Raw genomic sequence first — 24,780 nt, 5'->3', positions numbered from 1 at the left:
ATGTACAATCACGAGAGACGGTATCAATTATGCTAATATAACAGTTTCCTGAAAGCACGATGCCATTAGAGAAAGAGAATGCGGGCACGGCTGTGTACATATACGATCGGTTCCCGGAGCCAGGGGAGTTCCACCATTTGCTGAATTATTCAGTGGGCAATCGATGAAAACATTGACTGACGATTTACGGAAAGCCGTGCGCCCTGCTTCTGCCATAATCGATTGGAGCTTTGCGAGGATTTGAGCTAAAGCATTCGAGATGGTTTTCAGCAGAACATTTCTTCTATATCAACAAAAACCATCATACTAATTGCGTAAGCATTTCCAGTTTTGAATCGATAATTTTTGGTGTATAAATATGCATAGACCAAATCTGTCGCAGTTTAGATACAGTTGGGTAAAAACCTTACAAATTTGTCTGATCTTTAGAATAATTGAACTGTATTTTGAAGTCCCCATGCACCTTTTTCCATAACAAGATAATGAAAATCATATAACATAAGATGATGAAGAAAAACTTATATAAAGCACTGATAAACGCCGGTAACTATAAAGAGATATATCTCAAAGATCATTAGAAAACGTAGGAAAAATAATTTCAATGGTCTTAATCACTTGAAACCGAAAGCGGACGAAAAAATACGAATAAATCGTTTCAACATGGGCCCAAAACAGCTAAAAACACCTCAAAGTTGCCAAATAAAACGCTTTTATAACTCCAAGCCATTGAAAGTAGATACAGGGCCTTGTTTTACCACAAACATAAGGATACACGACCGTCTAAAAGTGCTAAAAAGAAGAAGAAATAATTTCAAATTAGAACGTAAATAACCGAAAACTTTTTCTGTATGTCAGATAAAAAAAAAAATTAACCATAATCTCTTTTAAATCTACAATATCCGAAAGAAATAATAAAGAAATATTCGTCAAATGTAATGCAAACCGCTAACAGCAACAAATTTTCGTTGAGTCAGCCCTGAGTTTCGACAGGGATAACAAATTCTAGACTTCTCATGTACTTGAGGAACTTTTTAAATGAAACCGATTAATATGGGTATTCTCAGGCTCAGAAAAAGGTTGCGTCTGCAGGCAGCAAGATGATGTCCAGAGACCGTAACATAATATTTGACGTCATTATTAAATCCAAAATGGTGAGTTTCGGTTTGTGTGAGGTTGAAAACTCCCAAATATTGGTAAAACTCCCAAATATTGGTATTGGTAAAGCTGCCAAATCGATCATATATTTTGCAATATGGGTTTTCACATTTTGAAATTAAAGATGGCGACTTTCAGTTCCAAAACATCTGCAACAACTGGCCATACCTTGCGATTTGGATATTTCATGAACCGGAATGACATCCAAAGACTAAATGTTGATACCCGATGCCATCTATGAATCCTAAATAGCGACTAACGTCTTTTAGAAACAGAATAAAATGAAGGAAAATGCTTAAATACTACCCAAAACCGATGTGCCTCAAATCAAAACGGTTACTGATATCTGATGCTGCTATGAGAGCTATCAGTGCTCGAGATACAATTTGTTGGTTTCAACCTCACGATAGCAATTTTAGATTTCTGAAGAGCTTCGAAATGCTGAATAAAATATTCAAATACTTCCCCATGATAGTGGAAAACCTAACGAATACTTGTCCTCTTCAAATTCTGTACTATGTGTCTTCAAACTGAACAGGTTTTCACACCAATGTCGTGAAAGATGAAGCTTGTGGTATAACAATTGCCATATCAGGATAAATAGCGTATAGCGCAGAATCGTACACACTAAGTGCCGTTTATGAACGCATGCATTGCTTTACTCAATAAACGAATCTTTAACACCAACTGAAATTGTCCCCAAATTTATCACAATATCTCTTATTTTTCCCATGTTACTCATTTTGTAATTAAAATGTGTCTTACAAAACATAACTTTTATTACGTGATATGTGCATTGGAAGCATTGAACGACGGTAGTTAGTTTTTCCACAGCATCACAATGCATTTCACAATTGAAATGCAAAACCTTCCAACCCGTGCGAAACACTTTAGATGAACGCGGGACATATCGCGGGACGTATTTTAAAGCAGGACATTTCGCCCAAACGCGAAGAACTGTCTCATAATCCATTATAACCCAATCTGTTTGTTGATAATAAACAATTCAAAATGAAATATAATAGCACACAAAGAGAGTATTTGGTATTAAATATAAATATAATTCCGCTTTGCGACGCTTTTTACATTATGTTGTAAGAGGCCCACCTTTTTTTCAAGTTATGTTATTCTCTCAGTTTCGCGAGACACAAAAACACTACCTTAAAAAAGTGCGAAAAATGAATATCCACTCACTTCATGCTAGCAACCAGCGGGATATGGAGTACTTTTAGCCAAGCAGCAATATAACACGTTGTGTCGTGTTGCTCTCGGGTTTCGGCTAGGAAGAAGAACAATCAAATTGTTTGTATGCCACTAGAAATCCAAATACAATGTACTAAAATGCAGAGTCTTGGAGAGTTTGGTATTCATCTGGCAGTGATTTCATGGGACAAACTAACTTTTGGAATAAAATTCTAGAAATATGCCATATTTCATGCGTCAAGATTGCAAAAGTTTGAGGTAATGACTTTTTCAGAGACAACACTGATGAAATCATGCACATTGTCAAATATCTGGAAGATTTTGAGGTTTGTCTGGCATGTAATTAGAGAGCTGACAGAAACCAGATTAACCGAACTAACACGCAGAGAATCCTGAGTGGGAATTCCCAGGATACCTATAACTTGGTGACAGAATCGCGAGAGGATGCGATACGGACAGAATCTGTTCGAATCGCATATGGAAAACCTTCTCATTAATTCCTGAAGAATCTAAATGAATTGTGAGAGGAATCATTCCTGCGATACGGATAGAGTTTGTACGAATCGCATACGGAATCTTAATGTAGGAATCTTAAAGAATCTAAATTTAGGAACCCATCTCTAACTAACACACAGAGAATCTCTCTGACTCGGCGACAGAATCGTGTGATGAATTGTTTTGCGATATATTACGCGGTTTCTTTCACGAGGGTTTTCAACACACCGGATGAATGCATATTTTTCACGCGGATTCTCGAATCAATCATGTTTCTCACGCAAAATTTTGAGTTACCCGGTTTTTTTACAGCAGATTTTCGAATTACGCAGTATTGTTGTACGCGAATTTTTTAATTACAGTGGTTTTTTTACACAGAATTTCGAATTACTGAAATTTAACGCGGTATTTACGAGGTACGTTTACTCCGCGTGAACAAACCTGACTGTATAGTATAACACTGAGCAAGATGAATACGATCTCTAAATGAAGCTCAAGAATGTAACCAACATCATAACGAATAATATACAAATCACGAAAGACAGAATTGTAAAGTTGCTTTCTTTTCTAAATCAATTTACGTCTCTGAGAGGGCAGTGGATCTGGTTAAGAAATAAGGATTTCAACTTAAATATCTCTTTTTCACAGTGTTCAACTTGCCAATCTTATCCTGTAACTTGTTAATTCTGCCGTGGATGTATACAAAACATATATAAACACTCGTGTAACTGATGGTTAACAAGAGAAAATGTTTCATTATCAAAATTTTAGCCAAACTAGATTCATTAATGTTTTTATTTGGTTTCCTCCAATCTGGACCTGTATTGATATGATTCAGAAAGACCAAATATCAAACATATTTATATCAACGAAGCAAACTGAACACTGCGACTGAACATGAACATTGCGTCCATCTAGCATCAAGCCGAAGTTGCTTCACCTTCACAGAATGTGAATAAAACTCTCTGTTCTATTCATTGCTGATAATGTTGGCAATCTCACACAGATATTGCGTTCAAGTATGCCTTATACTGCCTATAATCGCATACCAGTCCCATATGGATTTTTATCGTTTTGCCTTTTTCCTAGAAAGGTATAGCAATCACTGAAAAAACCAAAGGTATAAAAATGCTCCAAAGGGTCGAATCTTGTATATCAATCGACTTAGTTCGACGTGCTGAGCATTTTCTGCATGTGTGTGTGTGTGTGTGTGTATGTATGTATGTAACGGTCTCCCAATCTCACTCGATTTTTTTAGAGATGGCTGGAACGATTTTCATGAAACTAATTGCAAATGAAAGGTCTAGTTGCCCCATAAGACCCTATTGAAATTCATTGCAATCGGATTTTTAGTTTCGAGGTTATGTATCAAAATGTGAAAATCACAAAACATCATTATCTCAGAAACTACTTAACCGATTTGAACAAAACTGGTATCAAAAGAACGGGCTTTTTGAACCATTTGTGAAATAATTTTATAATGATTGGACATGTAGTTTAAAAGTTATGCAAAGAAATGTGTTTCAAACACTGTTTGAACTCACTCACTTTTCTCAGAGATGGCTGGACCGATTTTCACAAAATTAGTGTCATATGGAAGGCCTTGTTGCCCCATAAGACCCTATAGAATTTTATTGTTTTTGGACCTAAACTTTGTCCGTTATGTATAATGATTTGAAATCACGCTATGACAAGAAACATGTTTCTAAGACTGTTTGAACTCACCCACTTTTCTCAGAGATGGATGGACCGATTTTCACGAAATGTTGCAACAAAAAGGTCTAGTTGCCTGATAAAACCCTATTGAATTTTATCATAATCGGACTGTAACTTTGCCTGTTATGTATCAAAACGTAAAAGTTATGAAACTCCATTATCTCAGAAACTACTCAACCGATTTGAACAAAGTAGGTATCAAATGAACAGCCCTTTAAAACCCCTGAAAACCTTTAAAACCCCTAAAAACTCCTTTAAAACCTCTAAATAACGAATTTTATGATGATTGAACATGTAGTTCGGAAGTTATGAAAAGAAACGTGTTCAGAAAACTTTATCAAATACACTCGTTTTGCCAAAGATGGCATCACTGATTTCAACAATCTTAGTTTTAAATTGAAGGTTCAGTTGCACTATTGGTACCTATTTGATTCGATTATAACACTGGTTGACAAAATTGAAAAAAAAGTGCTGCTCTAAAGCTCATAATAATTGCCCTAGAAAGGAAAAAAATCACAGGAAAAGCTATAATTTTTCATTCTTTCTTAGTTTGACCTTCGGGGCAACACTTGTGTTGACCAGTGTAATCGGACTTTTATTTTATCCATTATGTGTCAAATTGTAAAAATATTGAAAATCTCTTCTTTCAGGTGTCGCAAATTCGGATTTCAAAATAAAGTATGAAGTTGATTCCTGGTCTCTGAGCATCATTCTGGGTACTGAAAAACTCACATTGGGTAATGTTTGTTCCTTTTAGACTGGTAGACTGGAAGCTACTGTCCAGAAATTTCAAATGGCGTTTGAAGATGATTTCTGGCCTCAGGGTATCATACCGCTTCTTCAAATCGTATTGGATGATATTTGTCACTTTAGGCTGTTGATCGGAAACTGGCGCCATCTTCGCCATAGAAATACCCAGATTAGGCAGTTAGGCAATTTTATGATGGATTTTATGATTTTATGATTATCAGGCAACCAGAAGTGGTCATCTGGATTGAAAATTGGTTTTTAGCTCGGATTCTGGCCACTGGGTATAATCCAGGTTTCAAGAACCCATATTGATTGGTATTTGGCCATTCATTGGATGCCTCTCAGAAACGATCAGTAATATCAACTGCGTTAGAAAATTTTAATTTCACTGATAAGATCATTCGAATTAATGTATAAGGAACCATTTAATTATGCATTATTTGAAATCCACTGACTTACGTTGACTTAAAGAATCTGAATATTTATAGGCAGTATATGCGTACAAATCGATTATACCATAATCAAAAACAACATCGCATCATATAGTTGAAAGAATTTAATGTTATTTGCGTTATTGTTATTTGTTGTAATTTATATTCATATCGTCGGTTTCGTGCAACACTGGCACATCTCAAAAAACAAATTTGAAAATTCGCGTCGAAAATTTATTTTTCGAATTTCAAGAAAACTTTGAAGTTTAAGATCACCAATCCTTATTTAACACCTTTGGGTCAATTATGCACATATTACGTTCTCACGTTGTCCAAATTAAAGCCTTATTTTTACTAACTTTATGGAAAAATTTCGATTTGTACAGCAAAAGTGCCTACTCATAACTCTAGAACTTTTGTGATTTTCGAAATGGGATTTCGTGTGATGAAACTTAACAGTATTTGGCATCGTTTGCCATCAAAAACTCAAAAATGCAAAATTTGGAGTTGTGCCAGTGTTGCACGTGGCCCATGATATGTTAAATTTTAAATGTTCGGTATAGTTGTGCTGTTGGCTACCAAAAATTTGTTGTTTAGAATGAATTATCGAGGTGTATTTTCTGAGTGTTGGAGTAAATCTATTTTAACAAATTATAAGTTCGAAGGAGAAAGGCTGGGTCTCACCGCTAGGTGGATTAATTTAGGTTTTGAGTTAAATATCAGATTCCATCTATTTCTTGCTCTACTATCGATTAAGGAAACAAAAAAGTATGTTTTATTTGAAAAAAGTCAGAAAAAAATGAAAGGTCAAATTGTCCCATCTTGAAAATAATCGCATATCAGTCCCACCAAATGTTTTTCCTGAGTATAGCCATATTTTTTTCTACAATCCTTATAATTAATATTTGGTGTTGTTTTTCAAGTTTTTTACTGTTAAAAAATCATCAAATAATTAATAATTGCAAGGTTATTTCAAATAAATTCCACACAAATAATGACTTTAAGTACACACTGAAACTGCAACTTTTTCTGAAAGGTCGTTCCCGAAAGGTTATTGGTTTCGTCAATCAGAGGGATAATTGCCTTGAGCAATGCTGCTTTCTGCAAGGGGTTAATTTCCTGTGGATGATCTGCTCACTTCAAATAATTATTCAAGTTGAAATTGTCAGAACTCAGAAGGAATCGTTTGTAGTTGCTTAGCTAAAAACAGTTTGTACTTCTTTTCATCGCCGTCGTCTTCGGTCAAGTCACTGTTGTAATGAAATTGGAAACTTCCCTTTCTCAATACCACTTTTCCAATATGATAAATGCACGGGATAATGCAGAAAAATTTTATTCAGCAAGTATTGCGAAACACTGAAGACATAAAAAAAGATATTATTCAGTAGCATATCCAAGACTTCAACCCTATATTTTGCTTTTTCAACGGCGACCTTAAAGTCGGGGTAAGTAATGGGTGGATGTTTCCGCCATTCTCCTTGCAGAATATTTAGACGCTGTCTGCGGCCATAAACGTCTGCCCATATTCAAAATACTTGAGAAAAACATGGAGTAGTACACCGACTGGTTGAAAGTGAGACTGGTATGCGATTATTTTGCTACTCGATGGCCTAAATAATCGCATAGGTATTAGTCTCTTCCTTATTTTTCATTGTAATTTTCACGACAAAGGCAATTCTTCAATGAAGAAGTTATGATTGAGGTCTATTTAGTTACATCAAGACGAAAAAATTAGAAAAACCCGGCCCAAACAGGAGAAATATCCAAAACAAGACAAATATCTTCAAGCGCTGTTTCCTCAACTTGATGATTTTCCAGATGGGACTGATATGCGATTATAGGCAGTATACATGATAAATTGAAATGCAGATGACTTTATAAGCAATGCTCACATCTATTATTTTTTCCACCACTGCAAATTTCGAATGCTAATAAACGTTTTGTTTCCAATGGATTCCCTCCGTTCTTGCAGCCGTGGCTCTACATTTTCGAAACAAATCAATGAAACTGATATACTCGCGCTGTCATTTCGACTCGAACAGTTTCATTTTCACTTGATTCCTTTCGGCTACTGTCATCGAATCACTTCTTTCTCTCTTTCCCATCTGTTGTTCGGATCATTTCAAATGAAACTGATGGCTATTTCATTTGACGGAGAGAGTGACGGAGAGAGAAAGAGAATCTTTCCTTTCCTTCAGCGTCTCAATTGAAACTAGCACCGCATCGCGTCGTTTGATGATAGTTTGTAATACCGTTTAAACGGCAATGGCATCCAGCAAATACGTCACGCAAGTTCCGATCAATATTTCGGAATTTTTTTTCTTTTCTCCCTCTTCTGTATACATGCGTGAAGTACTGTATGGAGGCACCCTTTCTCCGACTCATTGTCATTTTCAATTGAAAAGCATTTGTATCATTTTCAAACCTTTCAGTTGTCCAAATCAAAACATGAACTTTCGAATAGTTTTCAGAATGATACAAAAGCTTTTCAATTGAAAGCGTCGGGTCAAAGTGTCACTATAACCTGATAATTGTCAATTGAAAATTAATCTGTCAGGCTCTGCTTGCAGCAATCGATTGAAAAATCTTCTATGCATGCGTCCAAATGTAGAGAATTGTGAATTGATTATTCGAACCTTGAAAATTGTCAAGCCTTGTTGAAACACCTCTGATTGGTCGCTTAATACTTGCTTTCCCTAACACGGTCGACAGATTTTTATATCTAGTTAACGAGGAATGCACTGCTTATGCTATATAGGAGCCTGCTAATCGAGTAGAAGCAGTAACGGCGGCTGATAGCAGCAATGGGTGCCAGCAGCGATAGCGTTAGCAGCGTCATTACCTCTAGGAAGAAGCTGCCTTTGTGCGGTAGCATCGGCGGTAGGTGCATTAGCCAGCACTTCCTCTAAAAAAGTAAGGAGAGGTTGTACGCAAGATTAACGTTTAACTACATAAGGTTGTTTGTTACATTACTTACATTATAGTAACTTTTGGGCAAAACCAATAAAAAAAACTCTCTGGGAACAATGTGACGGACCTATAAAAATTCAAAATGCAATCTGGAGTCGACTTACGGTTATTTTGAAAATTTAAGATGTTGATTACCGGTTCCTGTCAAAATAGCCAAAGATCATCAAATACCAGCTGAGTTTTGTCGATGCCGGGATGATATTAATAGGCCGTAAATCAACCCCAGTTGATATTTTGAATCTTCTTGAGGCCACAACATTATTTCCAGAGATAATGAGATATCGTAATCTTAGCGTCTATCGTTCAAAGAATCCGCGATCACTCTCGAACACAGCGATGTAAGTGATGAAACGAACAGCTCAATGTAGTTCTTTGTCAAACTTGCGGTCGTGTCTTTACACACAACCCTTCTGTTGATTTATTCGCTCAGATTTATCGCTACTCTTCTTATACCCGTCTGTGATTATTTTTTTTTTGCACCGAACTGCTTTATTCTGCTTTGTGCTGTGTTTCTACCGCTCGTAGAAAAATTGATACACTCGCTGCGTGAACCACAGTTGAGCAAAACAAGAGTTGTTAATCACTCTAGAGAGAATACATTGGAATACATCGCGGTGAGCACTGCTTAGATAAATTTGAAAGCATTCGAAGAGCGGTCAGTTACCAGATGCAAACAGGGCAATATGGATTCCTACCTAGATGCTTTCCTCATTTGAAATATGCTCAAGAGATATATACTACAATCAATGAAGTGAGCGCTGTTGTCTAGTTGTTGAGCGTAATGTCCTTTCGTGTAAGAAAGCTCACACCAGTTTATTATTTCTCTGGAGAGATATTGCAGTTTTCACCAAGGTTTTCAGATACAAACGATTCACTGCTCACTTCGAGCAAGTGCGCCGCTTTTCCTACAAGTGTGAGAGCAGTTGTTTCCGCAGAGAAAGATATTCTTCTACACGCTAGTGATTCTCTGAGGAGAAACGACAAGCCTGCTGGCAGCTTTGTATCGAATGGACGCAGATAGAAGGAGTGCAGCACTCTCGGCTACGCGACACACATCACGCTGTTTTGTGATGCATCCCGCAGCTGCGACTAGAGAATAATACATTTCTCTGTAGTTTTCAAAATGCTACTTAAAAGTCGAACTAATAGTCTTTCTTACTGAGACATTTAAAAATTATGAATAAGATATAAATCCAGTATGATTCCGATATTTGATAAATAAAAACTATTTAGGTTTTTCTGAATCTGTTTATTCACTTAATTTCAATGCTATAAACGTTCAGATGTCCATTAAATTGAATGTCAATTTTTCGATTTCTGCGAATCTACATTTTCTGCTAAAACCTGTGTTTCGTTATCGTTAGTTTTGCCAAAACTTTGTAAATACAGAAAAACATTTATATGTGAAATTCCTGCTTGGCAGATGTGAGATGCAACAGTCAGACAAAAAGTTTGCAATGACACTGCTTTGGAATCGACGACCATCTCAAGACGGTTGAATATGGAATAAAATTTACTTTTCCAAATTTTATCTAATTAAGATTTTTTGTTTTCTATATTATACGGTTCTCATCAATGTAAAAATAAGGCGGATACAAATTTAGAATTCTTTTTATGTCCAAGGTTATCAAACTTAGCAAAAGGGTGGCAAAAAAAAATAACACCGAGACGAAAAAAAAAGAAATATCTTTGATAAAAGTTTGTGTGCAAGTTATGACGTTTGTAACTTGCACTCAAATAAATGTTGAAAAATAACACTTTATTATTATTATTATCTATTTCGCAAGCCTTTTGACGACACTTGGACTTGTTCATTGCTAAATTAACCCTCTAGTGCCCAAATTAATTTCTAAACGGACTTCAATAAAATCATTATAAACCATTATCAACACTTTTTAGGTATTTATTAAAGCATTTCGGAACTTCGACTGAAGCCCGCCAAATGGCGGCATTGGGCACTAGAGGGTTAAGCATTAATGCTGTCGGAAAACAAATAAAATCAATAAAACGGTATGAGCTTTTTTTTCTTCCCCTTCCAATATTCAAAATTTTTGAAGGGGGGGGGGGGGTGACATAAAACGAAAATGAAATTTGTAACGGCCTAAAAACTTTTCTTCCTAAATATGAATAAATATTCTCAAAATATTTTTAAACTATAGTAGTCTCACGTGAAACATACGTTTGAGAAGGTTCCTATGTCAGGTGAATCGAAATTTTGTGGTACTATGCACATAGAATTCAATGCCGCTGTTCAAGTCGATGACTACTGACACTTTATAGATGGCCTAAATGGGTTATATCACTATTCCCAGTAATTCCAGACTTTCATGCAAGTATTTCTAGAGAAGTATTTCAAAGGGCCGTGTCTGTCTAATCCATTTTTGATAAACGAATGAATTTGGAAAATTGAATTCTCTTTTCAAAACTTTCAAAAGTCTGGTTCGAAAATCATGCTGAAAAGACGTATGTTAAAAAAATTTAAGTACCTTATTGAAGTGTTTACTTAAAAAATGCAAAAAAAACGACTGCCGTTAAAGACGTGTTTACCAGGAGCATTTCTTAAATAAGTTACATCGAAAATCGGCACAGTTATTTCAAATAAATTCCACACAAATAATGACTTTAAGTACACACTGAAACTGCAACTTTTTCTGAAAGGTCGTTCCCGAAAGGTTATTGGTTTCGTCAATCAGAGGGATAATTGCCTTGAGCAATGCTGCTTTCTGCAAGGGGTTAATTTCCTGTGGATGATCTGCTCACTTCAAATAATTATTCAAGTTGAAATTGTCAGAACTCAGAAGGAATCGTTTGTAGTTGCTTAGCTAAAAACAGTTTGTACTTCTTTTCATCGCCGTCGTCTTCGGTCAAGTCACTGTTGTAATGAAATTGGAAACTTCCCTTTCTCAATACCACTTTTCCAATATGATAAATGCACGGGATAATGCAGAAAAATTTTATTCAGCAAGTATTGCGAAACACTGAAGACATAAAAAAAGATATTATTCAGTAGCATATCCAAGACTTCAACCCTATATTTTGCTTTTTCAACGGCGACCTTAAAGTCGGGGTAAGTAATGGGTGGATGTTTCCGCCATTCTCCTTGCAGAATATTTAGACGCTGTCTGCGGCCATAAACGTCTGCCCATATTCAAAATACTTGAGAAAAACATGGAGTAGTACACCGACTGGTTGAAAGTGAGACTGGTATGCGATTATTTTGCTACTCGATGGCCTAAATAATCGCATAGGTATTAGTCTCTTCCTTATTTTTCATTGTAATTTTCACGACAAAGGCAATTCTTCAATGAAGAAGTTATGATTGAGGTCTATTTAGTTACATCAAGACGAAAAAATTAGAAAAACCCGGCCCAAACAGGAGAAATATCCAAAACAAGACAAATATCTTCAAGCGCTGTTTCCTCAACTTGATGATTTTCCAGATGGGACTGATATGCGATTATAGGCAGTATACATGATAAATTGAAATGCAGATGACTTTATAAGCAATGCTCACATCTATTATTTTTTCCACCACTGCAAATTTCGAATGCTAATAAACGTTTTGTTTCCAATGGATTCCCTCCGTTCTTGCAGCCGTGGCTCTACATTTTCGAAACAAATCAATGAAACTGATATACTCGCGCTGTCATTTCGACTCGAACAGTTTCATTTTCACTTGATTCCTTTCGGCTACTGTCATCGAATCACTTCTTTCTCTCTTTCCCATCTGTTGTTCGGATCATTTCAAATGAAACTGATGGCTATTTCATTTGACGGAGAGAGTGACGGAGAGAGAAAGAGAATCTTTCCTTTCCTTCAGCGTCTCAATTGAAACTAGCACCGCATCGCGTCGTTTGATGATAGTTTGTAATACCGTTTAAACGGCAATGGCATCCAGCAAATACGTCACGCAAGTTCCGATCAATATTTCGGAATTTTTTTTCTTTTCTCCCTCTTCTGTATACATGCGTGAAGTACTGTATGGAGGCACCCTTTCTCCGACTCATTGTCATTTTCAATTGAAAAGCATTTGTATCATTTTCAAACCTTTCAGTTGTCCAAATCAAAACATGAACTTTCGAATAGTTTTCAGAATGATACAAAAGCTTTTCAATTGAAAGCGTCGGGTCAAAGTGTCACTATAACCTGATAATTGTCAATTGAAAATTAATCTGTCAGGCTCTGCTTGCAGCAATCGATTGAAAAATCTTCTATGCATGCGTCCAAATGTAGAGAATTGTGAATTGATTATTCGAACCTTGAAAATTGTCAAGCCTTGTTGAAACACCTCTGATTGGTCGCTTAATACTTGCTTTCCCTAACACGGTCGACAGATTTTTATATCTAGTTAACGAGGAATGCACTGCTTATGCTATATAGGAGCCTGCTAATCGAGTAGAAGCAGTAACGGCGGCTGATAGCAGCAATGGGTGCCAGCAGCGATAGCGTTAGCAGCGTCATTACCTCTAGGAAGAAGCTGCCTTTGTGCGGTAGCATCGGCGGTAGGTGCATTAGCCAGCACTTCCTCTAAAAAAGTAAGGAGAGGTTGTACGCAAGATTAACGTTTAACTACATAAGGTTGTTTGTTACATTACTTACATTATAGTAACTTTTGGGCAAAACCAATAAAAAAAACTCTCTGGGAACAATGTGACGGACCTATAAAAATTCAAAATGCAATCTGGAGTCGACTTACGGTTATTTTGAAAATTTAAGATGTTGATTACCGGTTCCTGTCAAAATAGCCAAAGATCATCAAATACCAGCTGAGTTTTGTCGATGCCGGGATGATATTAATAGGCCGTAAATCAACCCCAGTTGATATTTTGAATCTTCTTGAGGCCACAACATTATTTCCAGAGATAATGAGATATCGTAATCTTAGCGTCTATCGTTCAAAGAATCCGCGATCACTCTCGAACACAGCGATGTAAGTGATGAAACGAACAGCTCAATGTAGTTCTTTGTCAAACTTGCGGTCGTGTCTTTACACACAACCCTTCTGTTGATTTATTCGCTCAGATTTATCGCTACTCTTCTTATACCCGTCTGTGATTATTTTTTTTTTGCACCGAACTGCTTTATTCTGCTTTGTGCTGTGTTTCTACCGCTCGTAGAAAAATTGATACACTCGCTGCGTGAACCACAGTTGAGCAAAACAAGAGTTGTTAATCACTCTAGAGAGAATACATTGGAATACATCGCGGTGAGCACTGCTTAGATAAATTTGAAAGCATTCGAAGAGCGGTCAGTTACCAGATGCAAACAGGGCAATATGGATTCCTACCTAGATGCTTTCCTCATTTGAAATATGCTCAAGAGATATATACTACAATCAATGAAGTGAGCGCTGTTGTCTAGTTGTTGAGCGTAATGTCCTTTCGTGTAAGAAAGCTCACACCAGTTTATTATTTCTCTGGAGAGATATTGCAGTTTTCACCAAGGTTTTCAGATACAAACGATTCACTGCTCACTTCGAGCAAGTGCGCCGCTTTTCCTACAAGTGTGAGAGCAGTTGTTTCCGCAGAGAAAGATATTCTTCTACACGCTAGTGATTCTCTGAGGAGAAACGACAAGCCTGCTGGCAGCTTTGTATCGAATGGACGCAGATAGAAGGAGTGCAGCACTCTCGGCTACGCGACACACATCACGCTGTTTTGTGATGCATCCCGCAGCTGCGACTAGAGAATAATACATTTCTCTGTAGTTTTCAAAATGCTACTTAAAAGTCGAACTAATAGTCTTTCTTACTGAGACATTTAAAAATTATGAATAAGATATAAATCCAGTATGATTCCGATATTTGATAAATAAAAACTATTTAGGTTTTTCTGAATCTGTTTATTCACTTAATTTCAATGCTATAAACGTTCAGATGTCCATTAAATTGAATGTCAATTTTTCGATTTCTGCGAATCTACATTTTCTGCTAAAACCTGTGTTTCGTTATCGTTAGTTTTGCCAAAACTTTGTAAATACAGAAAAACATTTATATGTGAAATTCCTGCTTGGCAGATGTGAGATGCAACAGTCAGACAAAAAGTTTGCAATGACACTGCTTTGGAATCGACGACCATCTCAAGACGGTTGAATATGGAATAAAATTTACTTTTCCAAATTTTATCTAATTAAGATTTTTTGTTTTCTATATTATACGGTTCTCATCAATGTAAAAATAAGGCGGATACAAATTTAGAATTCTTTTTATGTCCAAGGTTATCAAACTTAGCAAAAGGGTGGCAAAAAAAAATAACACCGAGACGAAAAAAAAAGAAATATCTTTGATAAAAGTTTGTGTGCAAGTTATGACGTTTGTAACTTGCACTCAAATAAATGTTGAAAAATAACACTTTATTATTATTATTATCTATTTCGCAAGCCTTTTGACGACACTTGGACTTGTTCATTGCTAAATTAACCCTCTAGTGCCCAAATTAATTTCTAAACGGACTTCAATAAAATCATTATAAACCATTATCAACACTTTTTAGGTATTTATTAAAGCATTTCGGAACTTCGACTGAAGCCCGCCAAATGGCGGCATTGGGCACTAGAGGGTTAAGCATTAATGCTGTCGGAAAACAAATAAAATCAATAAAACGGTATGAGCTTTTTTTTCTTCCCCTTCCAATATTCAAAATTTTTGAAGGGGGGGGGGGGGGTGACATAAAACGAAAATGAAATTTGTAACGGCCTAAAAACTTTTCTTCCTAAATATGAATAAATATTCTCAAAATATTTTTAAACTATAGTAGTCTCACGTGAAACATACGTTTGAGAAGGTTCCTATGTCAGGTGAATCGAAATTTTGTGGTACTATGCACATAGAATTCAATGCCGCTGTTCAAGTCGATGACTACTGACACTTTATAGATGGCCTAAATGGGTTATATCACTATTCCCAGTAATTCCAGACTTTCATGCAAGTATTTCTAGAGAAGTATTTCAAAGGGCCGTGTCTGTCTAATCCATTTTTGATAAACGAATGAATTTGGAAAATTGAATTCTCTTTTCAAAACTTTCAAAAGTCTGGTTCGAAAATCATGCTGAAAAGACGTATGTTAAAAAAATTTAAGTACCTTATTGAAGTGTTTACTTAAAAAATGCAAAAAAAACGACTGCCGTTAAAGACGTGTTTACCAGGAGCATTTCTTAAATAAGTTACATCGAAAATCGGCACAACTTACGGAAATGCTACTCTGAGTGAACAACGTGTCCTAATTGATTCCGGTTTACAGACGGTACGGTAATTCTGATGTTTAAGACTACTCGCGTGAAGAAAGGCCAAAAACCTTCGAATACGCTGAATGGGAGCGATTGTTCGATGAAAATTAATGTTTAACGCAGGAACAGCTTGCTTTGGTATCACGAGTTACCCACCAATTCATTTACAAGTGATTGCATCTTTAAGAATGATTCAAAAACAGGGAAATTGGATTCCTTATAATATGAAGCCTTAGGACGATACAGAAAAGGAAGTGTTAAAAAATGGATTTATCCAGAACCTAGAGAAAAAAAAATATGAAAGATTTTGACACAGAACGAAACAATCACTAGAAAACGGTGTCGACTTCAGATGATGCAATTAGGCTGAGAACTGAGCGAAAAAGTGATCCTTTTGCTTGGCAACATTCGTCCTCTTACAGCCAAAGATGTTAAAACCTACATTAGAAACGCTCAAACTGGGTCACCTGTCATAAATGTATCCCAAATATAGTACTTGATCGGGCTGATCAGCAGCTCTGCTCAAATGAAAACATCGAAAAGCGGCATGATTCGTGGATAGCCACAAAAGACGAACACTTTTATTGTAAGGGTATTCAGCCAGGAAGATGGGAACAAGTTGTAGCTAGTGATGGGCAATATTTTGAATGATTAATAGATTATTTTTTTTTTTTTTTCAAAAGAAAGTTGCATTTATTTTTACAAAAATTTGAAGGGCTGTGCGTGAATCGGATTTTAGGCTGTATTGTTGCGCAAAACCAGTACAGAAAAAAGTTTATTCATGCAAACTTTTACAAGTTCCTCTGTGTTCCTGTATCATCATCCTACTTTTTTTCTTCAAGAAAAAATTTCCGACCAATCGTCTGAATTGAGATGAAAAATTAAAATTGCTTTCACTATGACCAAAACCGTTGGAAAATTTGGCGGTAATCTGGACAAATAAGAACGAATAATCCCCCAGATGCTCGCCGACATTAACAAGACGGGAAGCCTGCTATTGCTAAGATGTGACCGTCCGCTAGTAAAATTATTTCGTCAGCTGAGTTTAAGGAAGGCACAATCAGAATTTTGCAGTTTTTTGAGTTTTCAATGGCAAATGATTCCTAATATTAAGAAGTTTCGTCTCTCAAAAACCCGTTTCTAAATACATTGAAAAATCCAGTGTTCAATTTCTTATACCTCATATCTAAAATATCCTGAAAAAGATGAATAATGAGGTTGAAATCGTACATACTTGCTATAATATGAACACAAATTATAAAACACGTTTTTTTCAAAACTGTCGATTTTGAATTGTGTCAGTCTTGAATTCAATTGACGACCCTCTTGTAAAACGATTTGTTTGAACCGAAGTTGGCTCTTATATATCCTAAAGAGTGCAATCCCGGACAGTTGGATATAATATTCTGTCGATCGTGTTAAGGAACGCAATCATGATTCGCATACATGCATTTTTTACACTAAGCCGTTTTGTTAAACGTGAGCGAAGTGTATTCAAATTTTCATGGTGGTTATCCACAGGTTGAAAGAAACGAAAATTTTAAAAAGCTAAAAAAGCTGTTTGGTTTCAAATTAATGTGATCGAATTGAATTCAAATTCGAAGTGAGTCTGGCTAGACTCACGTACCCAACGGCAGTTTGAAACATAATTTGCTTGTAAAAACGAGTTGCACAAATTACTCTATCGCAATTTCTAAAGGGTTTTTATTAAAACGTCAACTGTTGTAAACTCTCAACTGTCGAGACTGTAATCTAGAAATAGTACACTCCATCAAAACACGACACTTGTCGCGGTTTTACATTATGAATCCACAGCACCGTCACCGTTCAACTACTGTCCACGTCACTTGCCGGAGGATTTCAATTGTTTCAGCCATCCGCCGCCGGGAACCGGTCTCTCATTTGGCCAGGGAAACTTTCCCGCCCATAGTGGGTTCTATTTTATCAGCCCAAACTGCTCGGCAGCAGCAGCTCGTTCGAACGGTTGGCTGTAAGAGCGCAATGTGCGGTTCAGTGGAATATCACTTGTCACCCGCAAAGTGTCTTGCATTCACCCGACGACGACGACGACGACGACGACGACGACGAAGAGGATGACAATGGCGAGGGCCGGTCAGCCGGCCGGCTGGCAGCCAACGCCCGTGGTCAGAAAGTTTTCCTTTCCACAGTACACTTTTACCGAGAGCTCTGCCTTTTTAGTGTCGATCTGAGCACGTTTGCCGAAATTGGAACAGCCCACCGTTAGATGAGTTTTACGCTACACTGGCAGACCAAATACAATCGTCGTAAAAAGCGGAACTTTTCTGATTTCCATATTTGCAATCAAACATGAATAATGAAGTTTATATTTCCGACCGTCTCCCACCGTCCACTCTCTTCCTCGTAGTTGATCATCGTTTTTCCTCATGTAAGTCGGACGTCGGCTGGCTCTCCGTACAGACCACGCTATGGCCGTTGTTTTCAGTGGCGTCGAGTGTTCGCTCGTAAGAGCAGGACAAACAATCAATTTGAACGAGAACCAGGCAGAATGAGATTCCGCTTGACCGATGCCTCCGACATCTCCTGCATCGCATGGCGGCAAGAACCTCGACACACTCGACATGAGCCATACCCTACAAGCCTTATCTCGTAAAAGTGTTGGCTATCCACCGTACGGCAAAGCCTGAATGCGGATGTACATGCGAGCAGTTCATGGCTTCATAAAGGAACGGGGACCCAAACAACTCAGATCGACCCTTTTCATCATTGTTTCGTTGGCCCTGCGACTGGTGGTTGGAATCCGGTAGTGCAAATGCAAGGGAACTCGTTTCCAGAGTGAGTTTGTTTGTTTGAACTAAATCTGAAAGCGTATAGGACATGCAGCTCCCAAACGTGGGAGACACCGTGATGATGGGTGGGAATTACAATGACGATGACGATGATGATGTCTACGTTGTTCTTGACTGAGGACGTGTGTCAGATACAGCAGCCCAGTAACGTGGCGTAGAAAGCTTGAGCAAAAAGTCGACCACGTGCTGACGGACGACAGATCCGGGAAGTCCTCCTCCGCTAGGCAACCGGTTTGAAAAAGTTTGTGTTTGTTTTAAAGTGATGATTCGTGTTTTAAGCCTAATAAAGAGGACTGTCTAATGAACGGAAAATAAGGACTTTTGTGCGACGAGGATGACACATTGATGGACATCTGCTAGATCTGTAAGCTGGACCCGTCGTTCGGTTACACGTACGTGATCTTTTACTAATTGACGTTTTTGAAATCATTTCTGTATGAGGGTTAAAAGATGATTGATTGATTGTCAAATTTTGAAAAGGTGGTTGCTCAAACTCTAGGTTTGAAAAGTTAATTCCTAAGTGTGTTTTTACTGGAAAAGGGTTTGTTATTGTTTTACTAATTGAGTACTCGATCCTGCTAGAGACTCATTTTTACTTTTGGTCATGATGCAGCTTAATGATTGTAAGAATTCAATTACATGAGCTCGGAAATTGATATACGAATTCATAATTCTAGACTGGATTGGAAATAAAGATAGGAAGTAGACAGGCACAGGAGAGAGTTTTCAAAAAGAATCCGCAAATGAACCATGAATAACCAAGCCGAGTGTTATTTATTTTTGATACTCACATATTGATTTAACATTTTAAGCGCCAAAATGGTGAGGGGTTACGAGATTCAGGGTGCTTAGTCAGCTCTGAAAATTATAGTCCGAACATATACTTATTGCCAAAATGCAAATGAAAATATGTGGTCGTCCTTAGTAAGACGGTTGGTTTTAATTTTTACAAAGCTTGGAATCAATCGAATTATGCCTTCTTTCTCGTTTTCTTCGAAAACAGATCAATTTGGATATTTGGCATAACATCTTCTAGGGTAATAGTGACGCTGAAAAAAAGTATTTTCAATTCCACATCATTACGGGTAACCAACTGCAGACGACGCGGAATGATTTTCGTTTTATTATATTAATTTTTGTCTTTCCGTTAACATTACCATGAACAAACATTGATACTAGCAAACAGCGAAGGAAACAGCGATTTGACAAGGAACAAAAGTGCTACCTGTATGATGAGAAAAAGTAGGAGGGTGGTATCAAAGACACGACCGCATGACGTAGGACTACGGTATTTTTCTATATTTTTTATCTAACAGCGCATTTTTATTTGCTGAGACATTGAAGCACTTTGAACAATAATCAATATAAATAAAATATATGAATGAAACCTTATTTATATTGGTATCTCCACTTCGCAGATATTTGAGTTGGAAAAGCAAGACAAACCTTTGAATTAGCGAATTTTGTAGATTCTTCCTTTCTCAGTGAACAGCAAATACAAACCAATTCGGTATTTGAGACCAGAACGATTCACTGCACCGGCCGCTGTCGAATAATGAACACCAAAAAATATGCTTATTTGCAAGGCTCTCTCCACTATCAGCAACGTTTTATAAAAGAGAAAATTCAACAAGCTACTTCAATACAGCACTTTGAGGCACCAAAAGGTGCTAGTTGCCGATGATTCTTGTTCTCCAATTATTACGGTCAGAATTCCAGCTTTAATACTTTTGCAGTAGCCATGTTCTACTAACAGCCACCAGCATTACGAGCGAAACTAGCACGAGATGACCAGTACTATTTTGTCTTTCCCTACTTTCAACGGCTAGCACCTAGCGTTCGTGCGTCACTGGTACGGTTTTAAAATGAAAATGATGGGGTGAAATGTTCGAATGTACCATTTATATCAATGTTTCGTCAGTTAGTTGGAAAGAGGGGGGAGTTAAGAAGAGAAGAGAATGGCAAGGGAAGTAAAAAAGCATCGGATACAGAAAGTGACAACAACAACAACAACAAAGTCAGATCGGTAGTATCCGCTAGTGTCGGCTGTGCTTGGAAAGAGAGGTAGTGATTGGCTGCTCGGTATGATTTAGACAATCGATGTTATTTACCATTTTTTCAATAGTGTATCTCAAACTATAGGCTATTTTTGTTACATAAAAGTAACCGTAAAAAAAATTTTGATCGATTGATGCCAGAGCCTCGATAACCTGATTATAAATGACTGGAATATAAACGCTCAAAACCTGACCAGTTTTTCCTGGTTTTCCCTTGTTGAATTACTAGATTTTCAAATTCAGGTACATAACTTCCAGATAGACGTAGTCCTACGTCAAAAAAAAATCCGTGTGATTGTCCTAAATACCTACGGAGAGGACAACACCACAACCAGACGACAACGCGTAGATGAGAAAATGAAGAAATGTGAAGAAGGAGGCAAATTGCACCACACACAGTTTGACAGAACCAAACTAAAGCTGTTACGAAACACACTAGCTCGATGTAAACTGTTTCATTTCTCCTACTAAGTATAGATTACAATCGGTTTGTTTAATTTATCGTCATTGCGGATTGCCATTTGGCGATGAAACTGGATGATTCTTGTTTTCTTATTGTTTCTTCACACTACAAGCAAGTAAACAACACATATTACAAGTAAATGCAGTACCTGAGAGTTTTTCGCCAGAATCCGGACAGAATCCCTAACATGTCCGGAGACGTATACGACGGTGTTTTCCACGCAGAGGAGGGATCCAAAATCTAATGCAGTGGACTGTTATCTCCAATCATCAATGCGATCCACCGGTTTCCTCTGTTGGTCTGTCCGCTATGACAGGCTGCAACTAAATTAGTGGATGTTACAGCAAAAACCATAGGAAAAATTAAAATATTTGAAATCGTCGCTTGCTGCGCAGTGATGGAATAGTGATTGAAGACTAATTTTATGCTTGCTAGCTTTATCACGTGTCCGCTAAAAGTTAGACTATCGTTTGGCGTGTCAACAGCAACAACAAATCGGTTAGAAAGTCAAAACATTTGTATGCTTTAGTGTGGGCTGTGCTGACGCCCAGATGGTCTCGAGGTACGATGCTGGTCCAACAAGCCAGTAGGTTCGAGTCTCGGCTCAGGAGAGACTGTTAGTGTCAGTAGGATCGTAGCGCTAGCCCCGCAATTGTCCTGTACACTCAACAGTCGGCTGCGAAGTCTGTGTATAAATAAACAGAAGGTCGAGTTCCGAATCGGAATGTAGCACCAAGGCTTTGCTTTTTTTTGCTGGAGACGAAAGGTTTAGTTTAATCAGACTGAAAGTCTGATATTTGGTCTTGTTTTCAGCTCTTATTGGCAGAACTATGTGTTTTAAAAGTTTCTTTAGATTTTAATAGGACAATATCGAATTTTCCAATCTGTTGCTATAAGAATGAAGGAAAATCCATTGGAAACTAACTGAAGTTTATGCATTCGAAGGTGGACAATTTTGTAACGTTTTCGATGATTTCAGTTTTGAAATTTGCACCCCTATTTTTTCGATAGACGTAGCTCTACGTCAGAAAACGTTACTCTGCCTGCATTTAAATAAATACATATGAGTCATTCCATACGAAGTGTACATGCCACTTGGGCACAGATTTTGCTCAAAGTTGGGGGAATTATTTATCTACTGTCATTTTGGAAAAGTCCCAAATTTGGTGTCAATTGAAATACCCCCCGCTCTGTGGGTCCCCCCTGTTTGGTGCAAAGTCACGCAATTTTTGTCGAATATCTCTTTTTTCTTTTTCTTACAATTCATAGACGTAAGATGTCCAAAAAATACTGATAGATGGTTTTTGAAGAAAATAAACCAAGGAATCCGGAAAAAATATAAGTTTTGGCCGGAAGTGTTGCCAGATCAATTATTTTGTATTTGAAAATTAAATTTACATTTTTCGGCAAATGCAGCCATTTTTATTTTAAATTTGATAATTTTGTCGTGTTCCTTGGAAAATTTCATAAAAGAAACAACTATCATCCCGAGGTAATATAAGCCAATCTCGAGATATAACATTTTTACGAAAATAGTTGTAAATTTCGTAATTAATTTATATTATAATTTGTAGACGTAAGACACCCGAAAAATAGTGATAGGTGCATTTTGAAGAAAATAGACCAAGGAATCCAGAAAAAATATTGTTTTTGACCGGAAGTGTTGCCAGATAGACTATTTTTGTATATTAAAATTAAATTTGCATTTTTCGGCCAATGCAGCTATTTTTATTCTAAATATGATGGTTTCATCGTATTTCACGGAAAATTTTACGTAAGAAGCACTTACCACCCCTCGGTAATATGAGCCAATCTTGAGATATAACATTTTTACGAAAAATTAATTACGAAATTCAGAACTATTTTCGTAAAAATGCTATATCTCGAGATTGGCTCAGATTACCACGGGTTGGTAAGTGTTTCTTACGACAAATTTTCCAAGAAATACGACGAATCCATCAAATTTAAAATATAATTAGCTGCATTTGCCGAAAAATGCAAATTTAATTTTAAACTAAATAGTAGGAGGGTGGTATTCAAGACACGACCGCATGACGTTGACTACCATATTCTTTTATTCCATTGAAGCAAATAGTAGAGGGAATTGCAACGCTTCTTTTACAAAACTTCTGTAACAAAATTTCGAGGCACCAAAAGGTACCAGTTGCCGATTATTCTCGTTTACTGGTAGTCCGCCCAGAATTCCAGCCATTTTAGTATTTTTCAGTAGCTATTTATTACTAACAGCCACCAGCATAACAGGTGAAACCGGCAAGAGATGACCGGTACTATTTTGTTTTTTCTCCGTTTAGCTGCTAACACCTAGCGTCCGTATGTAACCGGTACGACTTAGTAATGGAACTGATGGGGTGAAATGTTCGAACGATACGTTTTATACCAAGGCTTCGTCAGATAATTAGAAAGAAGAAGGGGCTACATAGATGAGGGAATGGTAGAGACAAATGTTTCTTGAAAGCTGCGCCGGCCGCTGTCGTAATATTAACACCAACACAAACATGCATTTTTGCAAGGTTTTTTCCGCTAGCAGCAGCATTTGGTAAAACAGAAAATTCAATTAGCCGCTTCTGTACCAAAATTTCGAGGCACCAAAAGGTGCTAGTTGCCGATTATAGTTTCCTGGTTAGTCCGTCCAGAATTCCAGCCATTTAAGTGTTTTGCAGTAGCCATTTACTACTAAAGCCACCAGCATTACGGGTGAAACCGGCACGAGATGAGCGGTACTCTTTTGTATTTCCTCCTTTCAGCTGCTATCACCTAGCGTCCTTATGTCACTGGTGCGGTTTTGGAATCAGAATGATGGGGCGCCGGCCGCTGTCGTAAAATTGACACCAACAAAAAGATGCATATTTGCAAGGTTTTTTTCCGCTAGCAGCAGCATAAACAGCGGAAACAGAAAGTGACAACAACAATAACAACAAAGTCAGATCGATTGTATCCGTTAGTGTCGACTGTGCTTGGGAAGAGAGGTAGTGATTGGCTGCGCGGTATGATTTAGACAATCGATATTAATTACCAATTTTTCAATAGTGTATCTCAAACAATAGTTTGTTTTTGTTACATAAATTTAACCGTAAAAGAATTTCTGATCGATTGATGCCAAAACCTCGAAAATCTGATTATAGATGACTGCAAAATAAGCGCTCAAAACCTGACCACTTTTCTCTGGTTTTCCCTGGTTGAATTACTAGATTTTCAAATTCAGGGGCCTAACTTCGATATAGACGTTAGTCAACGTCAAAAAATAATCTATCTGGCAACACTTATGGTCAAAAATAATATTTTATTCTGGATTTCTTGGTTAATCTTCTTCAAAATCCACCTATCACTATTTTCGGGTGTCTTACGTCTACAAATTATAATATAAATTAATCACGAAATTTGCAACTATTTTTGTAAAATTGTTATATCTCGAGAATGGCTCATATTACCTCGGGATGATAGTAGTTTCTTATGAGAAATTTTTCATG

The 24,780-nt window shown here is 37.2% G+C and overlaps 1 protein-coding gene across 1 annotated transcript in view; it reads left to right on the top strand.

Moving 5' to 3' along the window:
- The window catches only part of LOC129726149 (uncharacterized), a 386,566-nt gene that overhangs the window by 81,033 nt on the left and 280,753 nt on the right, over positions 1-24,780 (top strand). The gene's annotated exons all lie outside the window — the stretch shown is intronic.

The sequence above is a fragment of the Wyeomyia smithii genome, chromosome 2, assembly GCF_029784165.1.
Source record: "Wyeomyia smithii strain HCP4-BCI-WySm-NY-G18 chromosome 2, ASM2978416v1, whole genome shotgun sequence".
Lineage (NCBI taxonomy): Eukaryota > Metazoa > Arthropoda > Insecta > Diptera > Culicidae > Wyeomyia > Wyeomyia smithii.
Note: the sequence above shows the minus strand (reverse complement) of the source record. Positions and strands in the feature narration are given on the sequence as shown.